The sequence below is a fragment of the Triturus cristatus genome, chromosome 5_1, assembly GCF_964204655.1.
Source record: "Triturus cristatus chromosome 5_1, aTriCri1.1, whole genome shotgun sequence".
NCBI lineage: Eukaryota > Metazoa > Chordata > Amphibia > Caudata > Salamandridae > Triturus > Triturus cristatus.
In genome coordinates, this window is record NC_140587.1 from 186,738,727 (window position 1) to 186,754,694 (window position 15,968).

A 15,968-nucleotide genomic window follows, 5' to 3' on the forward strand; every position below is an offset into this window, starting at 1 on the left:
TTGTCCTAACCACTTGGTGCATACAGGCTGTGTCCGTGGCCACATGACTGTCAATAACTTGGCAGTTGGCCTTTGTGTATTCCTCCCAGACAGTGAGACAAAGGGAACTAGGTGTTGGCAGGATGGTCTATCCTGCCTGGATAGGAGGGGCGGAGCTGTTTCCCGCCCCACTTAAATTTCAAAGGGCTACCTATAGCACACTCACAAAGGAACTTGACATGAGTCTTTTATCACCCTAGATTACTAGAAGCCTGGACCGTGGAAGGAAGTAACAGTCCATGTGTGAGAGTAGCCTAGACATTTCTGCTACTTCAAAGGCTGGAATAGGTATAACTATTAACCCTCAGACCAATTCGTCAGAAAACTCCTGGACCTGTGGAGGACATCAGAAGGACTGCATTAGACCCCTGAGGACTGCACTGCTGCTTGAGTCTTGCCTTGTACCTCAGAGGACTGTCCTGCTGATACCAGAGGACTGTGCTGCTGCTTGAGACCTTGTATCCTCAAATGACTGCCCTGCTGCTTGAGACCAGCCTTGCTGCTTGAACCCAAGATTGATTCCAAGGGCTTATTGGCTGGCCTCCAGTGTGAGCTACAGGGACATAACAAGCTCCAAAGACCTTGAACCCTGTACCTGGTCTCTTCCAGAGTGAGTCCTGACCCCCAGTCCTGGGCCCTTGATGGCGATGCTGAGGGTGTGTTCCTGAGTAACCCAGTTGGGACTTTGGACATTTTCCACCTAAAAGTGGCCTAAGATCTGTCAGATGACCAGGACCTACCAGATCACCAAAATGCCCAAGGGGAATCGCTGTTCAATTTGACTTCCCGGTAGCTCCCACTACGTTCTTCTCTGCAGCTGCAAATCCTGTTCAGTGGCCTTGTGGAACCCTCGCTGACTACAGCCTGCAGCCTCGTCCCACCAGAGCTTTTTGACTTCCAAACATAGTAATGTTCACCCCGACTCTGCTAAGTGGCCCCTTGATGATGATGCCTCCAGCTCAGACACAGCTGGCTGCCTTGCCACACTGAATTCTCTCTTCTCAGTAACTTTTCTTTTAAATTTCGTCTTAGTCCGAAGGAAAGTCAAGACCATGCCCAATCTGTGTAGCCAGACCACACTCCATCGCAGTCAGCCTTAACTTTTGACTTTGCTTAGATTTCAGGAAACCAGATACACACAGCTGGCACTTAGATCTTTTAGGTGCCATTTTTCCCATAAAAATATAAGAAATCATAACTCCAGATTTACTGATTGGATTTAATTTGTTTTGGTGTCAATGTCTTTGTTAAAATGTACTCTGTTGTTCTAAATTTCTTGTGTTGTCTTAGAAATGGTGGTCTCTAGTTGGCAATGGCTGGCCACTGTCCAAGTAGGGACCCTTCTTCCTAAATCAGAGTAAGCGGGCTACACCCTTTGATAATCCCTGCTCAACCCTGTGGTAACGTAGCACGAGCAGTTAGGCTTATCTCAGAGGCAGTGTGTGAAGCATTTATGACCATACACAGTAACACAGTGAAGAACACTACAAAGGGACACCACACAAGTAGTTATAAAAAATAAGTATCTTTATATATAGACTTAACACAAAACCAATAACAGTAAAAAGCCACAGTACTAGAAAATAGGGTTACTCTTAAAATGCTTAATATAGTTCAAAGTGTGCAAAGAGGAGTTTAGTTCAAGGCAGTGGTCTCTGCGACCCTTTTACTCACAAAGTACCTGGATTCTGTAGCAAAGCAACCAAAATGTCGCTAAGGAGTTTCAGCGATGATTTTCCTCACGCGTGACCAGCGATGCGTTGAATCCTTGCCGCAAGGGAGGAGGATGCCCTGATCTGTGTGCAGGACAAAGCGACAAACTTCTCCACGCTAAGCCGGCGATGCGTTGAAATCCTTGCCGCGAAGGGAGGATGATGCGCCGAACCTGTTGCTTGTACGATCTTGTTGCGATGAAAAGAAATGTCGCCCCGTGAGGGAGCGACGATCCTGATGTGATGCGATGAATATGGCGAACGCTTGGCGTCCGTGTTGCGATGTCATGAAGCGATGAACTCTATGCGATGATCTTTGGTTAGCGAGCACTTGGAGGCCCGCAAACATGTGATGCGATAATCTTCGGGTTAGCGAGCATTTGGCAGCCCGCAAAACGTGTGATGCGATGATCTCCGGTAGCGAGCACTCAGCGGCAGCAGCGCGATGATTTTCCTTACGCTCTTCAGCTGCGGCGGCTCGCTAATGGCCGTTAGCGACGATTTTCAGCACTCTTTTCTCCACAGTAGAACTAGAGGCCCTGGAACTCACAGGAGCCTCACCTGCAGATAGAAATCCTCGCTGGGGGAGACGCGCGAGCGCGCGAATCAAGATGGCCGCCACCCGGTGAGCTCCTCCGCGTTTTTGCCCGTTTTTTTAAATAAAACGCCGAATGTCTGTCAAAATTTTGTTTTAAAGGAGGTCGCTGCTCAAATTACAGGCTTACCAGCATTGTGAAGCGGTTTCAGCTCGTTTTCATCATGGGAAGTCGTGTTTCTGGCTCCCTGGTTCCTGCTCCGAGCTCTGCATTGAGGGACTGCCTGGTTAGTCTGTCAGGGGGGCGGAGCATACTTCAGGAAAGGGCCTGGCTTGGGCCTAGCCACACCCCTAGTCCAGTTTAGCTGCTGCACCAGTATTTTGAAGGATTGCTTTGCTCCTTTTCGCTTTTTTTACTCATAATCTATTCATTTTTAATCAAATTTTATTATCTTTTCTCAAAAATGGATAATAAAAATAAAAGAAAACAGCAGATTTCACCGCCCCCAATAAAATCAAAGGTGGTGGAGTCATCTGAACCCTCGCTTTCTTTAATTTTGGAGGAAATTCAGGCTCTTCGTGCTAATACAGAAACTATTGCGACTGAAATAAAAAATGTACGAAAGGAAATGGCGAGTATGTCGATGAAAATCTCAGACAACTCAATTAAAATACAAGACAATAAAGTTAAAGTCGATGCTTTTACTCCACTTGTGGCGAAAATATCACCTCTGTGCTCACAACTTCTGGACATGGAAAATCGCAATAGACAATACAATCTTCGCATATTTAATTTACCAGAAGAGGTTGAGGGATCTAACTGTCGACTTTACTTAGAAAACTTACTTCCTGGTCTTTTAAATGTCAAATTTCCAGAAAAATTTGAAATCGATAAGGCTCATAGAATTCCTCAACATAGCAAGCCTAGACAAATGATATTTAAAGTTCTCCGTCACCATCATTTGGTTCTGATCAGAAAAGCAGCTAGAGAAATTCCTTCATTGTTGGTCAATGGTCACAAAATCTTTATTCATCAAGATTTTGCCAAGGAAACTGTTGCAACACGTAAGGGATTTACTGATCTTCGCCCAAGATTGAGAAGCCTTGGATACCAATATGGCCTTTTTGACCCTTCAACTATGCACATTTGGAAAGATAATTTTTCAAAATCCTTTCAGCGTCCTGAAGATCTACGACAATTTCTGGATCAACAAGTACAGCAATCTATGGACACGCAGGGTCCTATCACTTGATTCTTTCATGTATGATCTTCTTTGACAGATTTATATAACTCATAATATTCTGGGCTCCAGCGGTTTCTGGCCATGCTTGTAGAGCGTGTGTGCATCCCAATCTCCATATTTATGTGTTTTGTTTGTCTTTTTTGCTATGTTTTATTTCTTCCATTCCCTTTTGTGTGTTTTGGAGCTACTTTCTTCTTAACATTTGTGTCTTTTTCTGACCTTCTTCTTTCTACCCCTTCTCTCTTTTTATTTTGTCATGGCTAATATTAAAGTAGTGTCACTGAATGTTAAAGGTTTACGCCATCCTGTGAAACGTACAAAAATGTTGGATTATTTAGGTAGTTGCAAAGCTGATTTTTGTTTTTTGCAAGAAACTCATATAGATGATAAAATTTTAAACTATATGAAGAAAAAATGGGTTGATAATATTGTTTCTTCTCCTGCTAATGGCAAGAAAAATGGTGTAGCTATATTATGTGCGAAAAAAGCACATTGCCAAGTTTTGAGCAAAATTACAGATACGGATGGGAGATATTTAATTGTTAAGGTTAAAGTTCATGATTCTATCTTATTTTTATTAAATGTTTATGGCCCTACTGCAGATGACCCTGTTTTTTGGGCTACTCTTTCAACAGAGGTGGTTAAAATTGGTAATGTACCTTTAATTGTTGCAGGTGATTTTAATGTCATATCTGATCCTTTATTAGATAGAATATCTCGTACTAAATTCCACCCCCCTAAGGTTTATTTTGCTTTTAAATTATTTCTTCAAACCACTAAGTTAGTTGATATTTGGCGGTTACACTTCCCTACAGAAAAATGTTTTACTTTTTTTTCTAACCCACATAATTCTCGTTCTAGGATCGATTATATATTAGTTTCGAAACAGCTGATCAACTGTGTTAGTAACCCCAAGATTGGCAACATTGATGTCTCTGACCATGCTATGGTTTCTTGTATTCTAAATTTAAATCCAACCTTTACTAACCAGCCTAGATGGAGAATGAATTCTGGTATAGCTCTCAATGAACTTAATAAACCAAAGCTCCTCTCTGCCATTCATGATTTTTTTCAATTTAACCATGAAGGTACTACTTCATTGGTTAATAGATGGGATGCTTTTAAAGCTTATATTAGAGGGGTAACTATTTCTATTATGGCTCACGAAAATAAGACCTTTAATGCAAATATTAAAAAGCTAGAAAAGCAAATAGCGGAATATGAACGACTTTTTATTTCGTCTAATGACCCTCAATATAGAAGTAAGTTGCAAAAGCTTCGATATGAATTTAATACAATTCTTAGTAATAGAGCTGGTGTTCAGATTTCTAAGGCCAAAGCTAAATTTAGTTTTAATGCAAACAGATCTGGAAGATTGTTAGCGAACTACTTACGTATCAAAAAGGATAAAACTCAAATTACTTCTATTCATGGATCCAATGGTAAAATTGCTTTATCTCATAAAGATATTGTGAATGAATTTTTGGATTTTTACTCTAAGTTATATGATAAACCTGATTTTCATAATGAATCTTTAGTTGATTCTTTTTTATCCTCATGTGGTTTACCTAAAATTTCTCCATCAGATAAAATGGGGCTTGACTCTCCAATTACTAAGGAGGAAATTTTGACCGCTATAAAATCTCTTAAAAAGAATAAATCTCCGGGTCCTGATGGTATCCCAGCGGAGTTTTATAAAGAGTTTCAATCCCTTCTTTTACCCTTATTATTTCAACTTTTCACAACGTTTGGCTCTACGGGAATTACTTCAGGATCCTTTACTGAAGCTTTAATTATCGTTCTTCCCAAACCTGATAAAGACCCCACCCTTGTATCTAATTATCGCCCTATCTCTTTAATTAATCAAGACTGTAAATTATATGCCAAAATATTAGCCACACGATTATCCCCTGTACTAGATTCTATTATACATTCGGATCAATCTGGTTTTATGAAGAATAGACACTCTGCAAATAATACAAGAACTTTATTACATGTCATTGAACTAGGTCTTACGTTAACTACTCCTTCAGGAATTATGGCTTTGGATGCTGAAAAAGCCTTTGATAAATTGCATTGGCAATTTTTATTCCATGCTTTATCATCTTTTAACTTTGGAGATAATTTTATTCGTATGATTTCAGCTCTATATTGTGCTCCTACTGCTCGTCTATTTATTAATGGCCAAATTTCAAATCAATTTTCCCTTTTTAGAGGTACTAGACAAGGATGTCCCCTTTCCCCGCTACTGTTTTTAATTGGCATTGAACCTTTTCTTACATCTATAAGAAAATGTGATAACATTAAAGGAATTATTATTAATGAGATTATTATTAAAACTTTAGCGTATGCTGATGATGTACTTTTATGTATTAGTGACCCCTTATCCTCATTTCCTTCTTTATTAGAGATTATAACAAAATATTCTATGGTGTCTGGCTATAAATTAAACACTAATAAAACTGAATTTTTCCCTTTAAACATTTATTGTACTCCTGACATGATACCTATGAATGAAATTGTTTGGCAAAAGACTAAATTAAAATATCTTGGTATTTTATTTTCCTCATCTATAAAATCTACAATGACTTTAAACTGTAATTTTGTCTTAGATAATATTAAAGATAAAACGTCTAAATGGGCATTGCTGCATCTTTCATGGTGGGGTAGACTGGAATCTATTAAAATGAATATTGCTCCAAAAATATTTTATACTCTTTCCATGATTCCCTCTCAGTTCCCATTAAAATTTTATAAAGATATTGATAAACTTCTCTCCAAATTTCTTTGGAATAACAAATCACCTCGCATTAGTTATAAAAAATTAAAAATGTCTAAATGTAATGCTGGATTTGGTATCCCAGATTTTTTTCTGTATCATAAAGCTTTTATTTTAAAACAAAGTGCCATATGGTTTAGTCATTTCCCTTTACATAATCCACCCTCTTGGCTCCTAATTGAAAAATCTATGGTGAAGCCGTTCCCATTACCAACGCTGTTAACTATGTCTAACACCTCCTCAGTTTTTCATAAATCTATCGTTCTCAAATCCACTAAATTGTTTTTTAATGATTTAGATTCTATTTTTCTATACCCCATGTATAACACTGTTGAATTATCATTATGGTATAGCAATATCATTAAACTAAATAAGAACATTAGATTTTGGTCTTCGTGGATCAAAGCGGGTATTTTTTATCTTAAAGACATTTATTCCAACAATACCTTTATACCGTTTGAGGATCTACAAACAAGGTTTGGTTTAACCCAATCTGATCGTATTAAATATGAATATTTAATTAATTCAATTTTAGATTCCTTTCCACAAGCTATTCCGACTAGTGTTACAGCTGATCTATCCGTGTATATCCAAACTATATCGCTGAAAGCTAATGGTGTTTCCATTTTATATAAAAAATTATCTAATACGTTAGGAAGTAACATAACGATGATTGCAACCTTCTGGAATAATGAACTTTCACTTACATTGTCTAATGATTCATGGGAAATTATATGGATTAGAAGTATTTCTGGTTGGTTACCTGTCTCACTTTATCAAACCAATTCCTATATTTTATTTAATTCTTTATGGACTCCAATACGTTTATTCCAGGCTAAACTCCTTCAATCTGACACTTGTTGGCATTGTAAATTGCATCCTGGTTCGTTACGACATATGCTTTTTGATTGCCCTTTAATTGCAAAATTCTGGACAGAAGTTTGGGATTTTATTAAGAAATTGTTGCATATACATGAAGACTTATCATATAAAATGTTAATTTGCAAATCAGTTACATTATCACAATCTCTAAGTTCTTTTGAATGTAGGCTTTTTGATTTTTTGATTTCTGCTGCGTTAAAATCTATTACCTTTTGTTGGAAAGATGTTTCTAAGTTATCAGTTCATGCTTGGTGGTCTTGGGTTATATTTACAAGAAGAGGTGCTCAATTATCTTTGTCTGGGGTTAATCATAATCCTATTTCCTATCACTCTTTTTGGAGTCCTGTTGATCTCTATTTTGCATCTTAGGGGTATGTTTATGTATTGTAATGCTTTTTACGATTTTTATACTAATTAATATGTCATAGTAGCTCTATTTATTGCTTACTCAATAATTTGTTATTAGATGTTTCCCTTCCCCCCCTCCTTTTAAGTTTATAAGAATATGACCAATTTCTTTTCTATTGGAATGAATTTGATAATTTTTGTATGTCTATGTTGTTGATGTTCATTATAAAATTTCAATAAAATATTTTGAACAAAAAAAAAAAAAAAAAAAAGAAATCCTCGCTGGGAGGAAACAGGAGGCTGGTGGTGGAGTCTGATGTGCCTGAGACTCCAGCAGGAGGCTAGCTCTCTTCTAGCTCTTGGGTGATTGCTGTAGCAAAAATAAAAGTTCCTTCAAAGTCCTTTTCCCCTTCTTCCAAGTCCATTGGTAACCACTGTAGGCCAGTCCAAGAAACAGCACACAAGCACAAGGACAGTCCTCTCCTGCTGATTCCTTCAGTTACATGGACAGAGGTTCTTCTTGTTGTCCAGGAGCAATACCAATTGTAGGGGTTTCAGCACAGATATTTATACCCCAAAAGTCTTGGTTCTCAGAAGCTACAAGTCACTGAACCCAGCCAGAACCAGTTCTGCCCAGCCCTGGAGCACTTTGTTTACCAGGCTGTATCCATCCTTTCAGAAAGAGGGGGTCTGACGCACAGTAGGAGGTGGAGCCAGCATTCACCTTGCCAGGCACAGCCCTATTCAGGTCAAGGAGCTACCCCTCCCCATACTCCAATGCAGCTCTCTCTATTCAACCCAGGTCTGACTCAGCCTGCCCTGTCCCTCCAAAACCAGACAGCCAATACACATAACAGCAGAGCACACTGGAAGGCTTAGGCAAGAAAATACCTACTTTCTAAAAGTGGTATTTCCAAACACAGAATATAAAAATAAACTTCACTAAAAGATGTATTTTAATATTCTGAGTCCAGACATACTAAATTCGTTTTTCTACCATGTTCTTTGGGTTAGTTAGGACTATAGGATGTAATAGCCAAAACTTCTATTCTGGCCTATGGAGATCAGGTTGCCTTACTATAGTGAAAAACGAAATTAGTGTAATTCACTACCAAGACATGCTACACACACCAGGGCATGTCCTACCTTACACATACAATGCACCCTAGCAGAGGGGTGGCTTACATGATGCCAAGTGAAGGTTCAGGGGCTGGGAAGTGGGTGCACTTCACAGCCAAGATGGCAGTTCTGGACTGCACACAGACTCTGCAGTGGCAGGTCTGAGACACACTTTACAAGCTGCTTCTGTGGGTGGCGCAAACCAGCACTGCAGGCCCACCAGCAGCATTTGGTTTACCAGCCCTGGGCACAAACAGGCCACGCTACTAGGGACTAACAGATAAACCAAATAAGCCAATCATGGATGTACCAATTCACATGTCATATTTACACAGGGAGCATTCGTGCTGTGGCACTGAATGGCAGTGGCACAGCGCCCAGAGCATCTATTACCAGAAAAAACAGAGGAGACAACAGCGAAAAATGGAAGGGAGACCCACGCCAATGGTGCCAGGTCTAACATGTTGTATTTCCCCTTTATTCCTTTTTGTGCACTGTACAAATAGTAAATACAGTGCCTCTAAGTTAAACCTGACTGCTTTTTGTGCCAAGCCACCAGAGGGATAAGCACAGGTTAATTTAGTGACTTTTGTGGTTAACCTTGACAGAGATTGGGGTTGCTTCTATGAGAAGTGTCTTTACTCCGCCCTAAATCAAAAACCCAGTTTCCTACAGCTACCACCCATCCCAATGAATAAACCACTTTCTCACAGGCAGTATTATGGGCCAGATGTTGATGCTATCGCTTGATTCCAAGTTACAGACAAAAGAGGCAGCAAAACAATGTACTCTTCTGACAAAAATCAATATCATATTTCTGCAGCTCTGCAATATTCAGGTTCATGTGCAGAGACAAAAACTCTTCACTGAAACACAAGTATCCTTTCCCTGCAGTTACACTGTTGTTAGCTCTTCCAGACAACCACATTAGCCCTGATACTATACTTCAAAAGTAAAAAAGAGGGGCTGGACTAATATTCAGAGAACTCACCACTAATCAAACCTCAAATTATTTTGCTCAGTGTGCATTAACCCTATGTCTGTGTGCGCACTTTTCTCGACTGCGGGTGCAATAGAAGGCAGTGATGAGCTACAATTCAAGTGAACATGGTGAGCGTGCAAACATTTCTAAAGGCGGCTGGAGAGCCTTGAGGCATCACAGAAGGCAGCAAAATATTATACAAATGTCATGCATCAACAACAAGCAGATGATATAACATTTATTTTCAAGCTGTTGAAAAAGCACTCATCAATTCAGGAAAATCCAGTGAGTTAAGTAAGTGCTGCTGATCTAAATCTTTAAAAGTAAGTTATGAGTTCAAATCCTGGCAAAGTCGACTTAGCCTTCTGTCCTTGAGAGCATAGTAAATTGAGCATTATAAATCTGGGTGGTAGTAGTGCTTGCTATTTACAGTGCCTAACAATGGCAGCAGTGACTGAGCTACCCAAATTACAGAGCCTCACCTTTGAAAAGATATGCTCTAGAGGATTGACCAGGTGAGAATGCAGTGCTTAATTTGATCCGGTGGTTTCTGGTGCTCGGTACCGGCACTTAATTGTCAACACCAGCGCTTGTGACAGTCTGCCACAAGGTGGTGCCCTCTGGCTAATTTAGAGATGACCACAACAACAGTTAATTATAAATTCAATTCACATTAAAAACAAGCATTGGCATAGCCAATAGGTCTAGACTTTGGGACCTTACAAGTGTTTAGTTATCCAACACAATATCCTTGGTTCAACAACATCAAGTGTTGCATGGCTAAACACTTATAAGGTCCCAAAGGCGAGACCTATTGGCTATGCCAATGCTTGTTGTAATATAGCTATTGGTTCAGTTCAGCTAAAAGCCAATGTTGATTCTGGATCATCCATAACTATTATTTTTCATAAAAGTTATTTGAGAGAGTATCCAGAAATGGTATTATTACCCTCTGATGTCAACCTTGTACCTTTCCCCTGCAACAGGAAAGGGTCTTTACAACACATCATTGCTGCCTACAGTGAGGTATTTAGGAAACCATTTGGATGTTTTGGAACCTGTATTATTAAATTCAGCCTCAGACCTCCTGGTCCTGTGCGCCGCTCTCCTGCCACTCCAGCCAGCTTAGTGGAATAGGCACCACGTTCCCAGCTTCGAGAACGTTGGTTCGGTCCCAGGGAATCGCTGCAGCTGATGTCCCCTGGACACACCTCCTATTCTAGCCTCATTATTTTATTTTATTCTACCCTAATTAGATTTCAGAATTTGGGGAAGGATGAATTTAACTGGGTTGGGTTTACTGTTATCGCTATCTTCTCCAGCGTACTTGGGTTTTCTCCTGCAGTGTTTTAAGCCACGCCCTTAATTACATTGGCCACGCCCCTTAGAGAGACCCCCCAGTTTTGTCACCCCACTTAAAGCCCTGGGTGTATGTGTGCTTTGTAAAAGAGTTAAAGGCTATGAAAATTCATACCTTGGCCTTTACAGAGGTAACATGTAGATAGATGTATGTAGTGTGCACCTTGCCCCCTGTACTCCTTAAGCAGGGCTGGGACTTGTGTGCTGCGAGGTACCACAGGGTTTCTGCACTAAAAACATCAACCCATAAGTATACATCCACTCCCCGAGGAGTGCGTGCATCTCTCTGCAGGAAGCGCCTCAAGACTCAGAAAGCATTTTATGAAGCGTCACACGCACCTGTGATCAGCAGATGAGACGCAGAGCTCTGCAACCAGTGCATTGACCACCTGAGCCGGTTTACCAGTAGTACACCCTATGCAGGGTCGGTTTTGGACAGAAAATCGGCCTGGACACTTAATTAACAAGACCAGCCCCTGCCATCTGAAGACCCCAAGGAATCCGGTTTTTGAGTGCAGGAATCGGAAGATTACCCTTGAAAATGCAGTATCCCACAGGAATCAGGATTGTTGGCATGCATGCTTATTGTGTGTGGAACTGGCAGGTACTTGCTTACAATACGTATCTCATTTCTATTTTCGCTACAACATCGCCATCAACGTAGTGGTGAAACTATGTAGCTCGCACAACTCATAATAATAACACGTTGGCGGAAAGCTATTGATGGTAGGAAAGTGTAGGGGCCTTGGATTGGTTACGAAAACTCTTACATGGATTGGCTGGGGAGCTTTGCTTGTTGTTTATTAGCTGTGGGCCGCCCGAGACTGTATTGTTCCTTAGGATTGGCTGAAAAAACGCGAGCAATCGCTACCGGTCATATTTGCGAGGTCACTTTCTGGGATTCCCGGCCTTCCCTTCTACCAATTGTTACAGAGTGCTGCGGTGCCCACTTTGGGCTTAGCCCCGCCTCCTATGTCGCAGTACCAGAGTACTCCTAAGCGTCCAATTACGTGGTCTTTGTGGCCGTACAGTGTTGGCTCCTTCAGCTCCCCTCCTCGGGCGTCTGTCGCTGTTACAAGCGAGGTGAGGAGGGGAGTGTGGTGCGACTGTCACAATTTAAGTAAGCCGTCAAGTGCTCACCACGCTCTGTGCTTCCCCTGGTAGGTTATATGGACTGCTGCTTCCCCCCGCTCTGCACATATCTGTAGCCAGACTAGCAAGGGAGGTCAAATTCCTAACTTGTGCTGTCTCTGCTTCCCGATGGGAATTGTGAATATGCCACTGTTTTGTCACGCATGCGTATGATGTGAGGCATCACGCGCATGCTAGACAAAAGAGTGCGAATTGACCCACCAATCAAACGCCAAACAAGTATTCTTAATGCAATAGGACGCGTTTTTATGCGACACCTATTGCATTAGAAATGGGAGGGTGGAGGTCCAGGAAGGCACGATTGGGAGTGGGGGGGCTGAAGGGTGAGGGGCGAAAAGTCACAGACTGCGGGAGGGGGAGGGGTGACACAGGGGCAAAAATAGTTTTGGAGTAAATGGGCCAATAGTTAGGGAACGATATAAATGACAACATGGCCGTCAAGAGGAGGGACTAACAACCTGAAAACGAATAAAAATGCAGCATTTAAGATTGAAGCCAATAAAAAACATAGATGGAAAGTGGACGGAGCTTCCCCCCACAATACTGCATACAGCATCTCTCGACGAGACGGAGCATGCGTTGCCTAGCCGAGACCTAATGACTATTACCTGCCGCCAAAACCATTCTAATAGCTTTGGAGGACTGAAATGGCACGAATTGTCAACACTTGTAGGAGTGCGACGGTTGTGGTACTGTAAATTTCGGAACCACATTGGAGGCATGGCCCCACCATGCCGATTTTGATATCAACGAACCGCAAATGACAAATGCGGTATGTACGAGTGTTTTCGTCATGTTTCACCGATGAATTCACCGTGTATACGATACTACATATTGTATCCTCGGGTTCCATTTTATAACGGTAGCCATTTTGTGGTTGCCCTCACATAGGCTGCGCACTAAGGCCATGCCTAGACCTAAAGGACACGTACACCTTCTGTGACTTCTTTGTGACCTGTGCAAACTGACTCCTCTGCCCGAGATCAGTCCCGTCCGGGCGGTTGTTCTTACAGCGGCCAAATGGGATTAGCATTAGGGTTTGACACATCATAAAGTCGTTCTTCCCACACGAACTCTGACTATTCTCTTTCACACCTGACTCTGTTTCCTACTTTATGGCTTTCTTTACGAGGAGGTGCCCATTTATTGGGGTCTGCTAAAATCTGATGAAGGTTCTGAGCCTCGCTGGGTAAATAATTGTGGGCTGACCGAGCTGAAATGTGGGATTATCATCATGACTTTGCTGTTCCTTTGAAGCGAAAATATGTGAACAACCACTTGTAAAATAGGGGCGGTGTTGCCCAGAGCGTAATATTTTGTATATAAGAAAAGACTGGTTTTTGGTTTGGGGCAGTCTCCTGAGAACATACATCGTGCTGTACTTCTCGGATACCTGTGATTAGTCTGCAGCCAATAAATACGATCTTTGACTTCACCTAGAAGACTCTGTGTTTCTGTAGTCTGAAACAGGAAGATCTTGAAGTCTTCGGGTGTGTCCCCTGGCACCGCTGGGTTGGTTCTGAAAAACCCAGTACTTCAGTTGGCGCCCAACGTTGGGCGATTTCAGCGGTACCGGTCCAAGCCAGAGGTTCGTGAGGAGCTTCGTGTGAAAATTCTGGAGGAAGGCCACCACTTCATCGACCCCTGCATGTCGACGTGGTCCGAAAGTCTTTACTGCGAGGTTCTCCGCGTCCCGACGGCTACGAAGGACTGCTGCCCTGACTATCGCCCTGTTTTGGACCCTTGATGATTTGGTAGAGCGAAACGATTAACCGAGTCTTCTGGTGACGTCATCGATACCTCAGTTAAGTATAAGTGGAGCGTCTCCCAGTCCTTAGTTTGGTTTGGTATCCCTTCGGGATCGCTTTGATTTGGAACTTGCAAGTGCCAAAGCCGAAGGACTCGTGTATTCATGAGACTATCGTACTCGATAATCCTTTGAAGTTTGAAACTAGACTAGTGAGCGAAGATGCCTGGTTCTAGTATATTTGGAAATTTGTTTTGTTTGGGTTGTAATAGGAACTCCCGATTAGAGGATTCGTGTCCGGTTCCTCCAATTGGAACTCCAACTTATGAGCTTTATGTGAAACACGGCGTGGGCCCCATTGCGTATAATGAAGTATGGATCCGATACACCAGAAAGGATGGTGTTTTAAAATGGCCCCAAAATGGTAGTTTCGACACAGAAATCCTAGATAACTTAGAAGTTAAATTATTTAAAAAGAAAGCCCGGCCGGCGATGTTTGATTCTTTCCGCCTATGGCGAAAGGAAGCCAAACAGAAAGAAATTAAATTAGCAAAGAAAAATAAAAGAGAGAAAGGTATGTCGATAATGCAAGCAGCCTTGCAGTTTAAGGATAATGAAGAAGAACAAATGAATGAGCAGTTACGTAGGCAACGTGAATTAGTGATTGATAAATGTTACCCAGTTTTGCCGCCCCTTCAGCAAGATGCGTCAAAAGAAAAGGAGAAAGATCCCCTAATGTCACATTTGCTGAGTTCGCCACCCCCGTATGCGCAGAGTGCTACAGCGCCTCCGCAACCCTTAAATGTACAGCCTCCAGTTAATTTCCCGCAAGCTTTCCCGCAGCCGCCAGCTCCTCCTCAGCCGGCTCCTATGCCTACAGCGCACCCCTCTCAAGGTCCGCCGGCTTCGCTACCTATCTCTTCTGCGCTTCCTGAGACTTTACCTAGTACATCAGCTGCCTCCCTCGGCGCTCTTCCTGATACGACCCCTGTACCTGTATCTGCACCCGTTTTTCTCCCCTCTGTCTTTCCCCCTGTTCTTGCCTCAACTTCACCTTCTACACGACAACGAATGGCTAGTGCGGTCACTAGTTTTTTATCGCCCCTCTTCGGGTTATCTAGTACGACCCCTGGTTCACAACGTAAGCAGCTGCGTAGTCAGCTGCCTGGTTCTGAAGAGAAAGAAGTATTAGACCACATGGCACATAAATGGATTGTTTATCCTTCAAGATATGGTGTAAGGTCTGTTGTAAATGTTTTTCATCAATGGGAAGCACCGAAACAGAGATACGTTTTTGAAAAGATGTGTGTTTTACCTTTGTGAGGAATTGGAGGATAATGGTTTGGAAGCGAATCCGCAAGAGTTGTGCCGTGTGCGATTTGAATTTGACAAGGGTACGATTGTGGGTCCCGATGTTGAGAAAGCAGTTGCGATATTATTGTCTTTCAGGATCGAGGTTCCTTCTCAGTCGCTGTTTGAACGTGGCTCCCCTGATGAAAAGGTTAAACAATACCCGATGAGAGAAGTCCCTCCGGTATGGAAGGACGCCGTTGCGGCTGATGCCGTTCATGGTATTGTTGCTATGCCAGCTCATTTTCAACGTGTTTGGGTACATGTGCCTTGGAAGCAATCGGAAGTTTTAGCCCTTAAGCAGACCTTGCCTGACCCCCGTAAAAACCCTGCAGGGTATTATAAGGAGTTATCACAAACTGCAGAATCGTGTGTCATGAACCTAGCTGACATAGATATGTTGTTCGGGAATGTTGTTCCGCAGCCTTTATGGGGGTTGATTCGTAATACGGATCATGTTGCAGAACTAGGTGGCACATGGGCTAATATCATTGCTACAGACACTGCACAAGTTGGCGGTGCAAAACCTGAGCCCTTAGTAGCAGAACTCCCTGGTAGAATAATTAGCTACTTGAAGACGTTAATGCCGGCGATGCGTGTGAATTGGGATAAATTATCGGCATGCAAACAAAAGAAAGGCGAAACAGTGTCTGATTTCTTCACCAGGTTTGAAGAAACATTTATCGACCACAGTGGTCAAGACATGAGTACGGAAGGTGG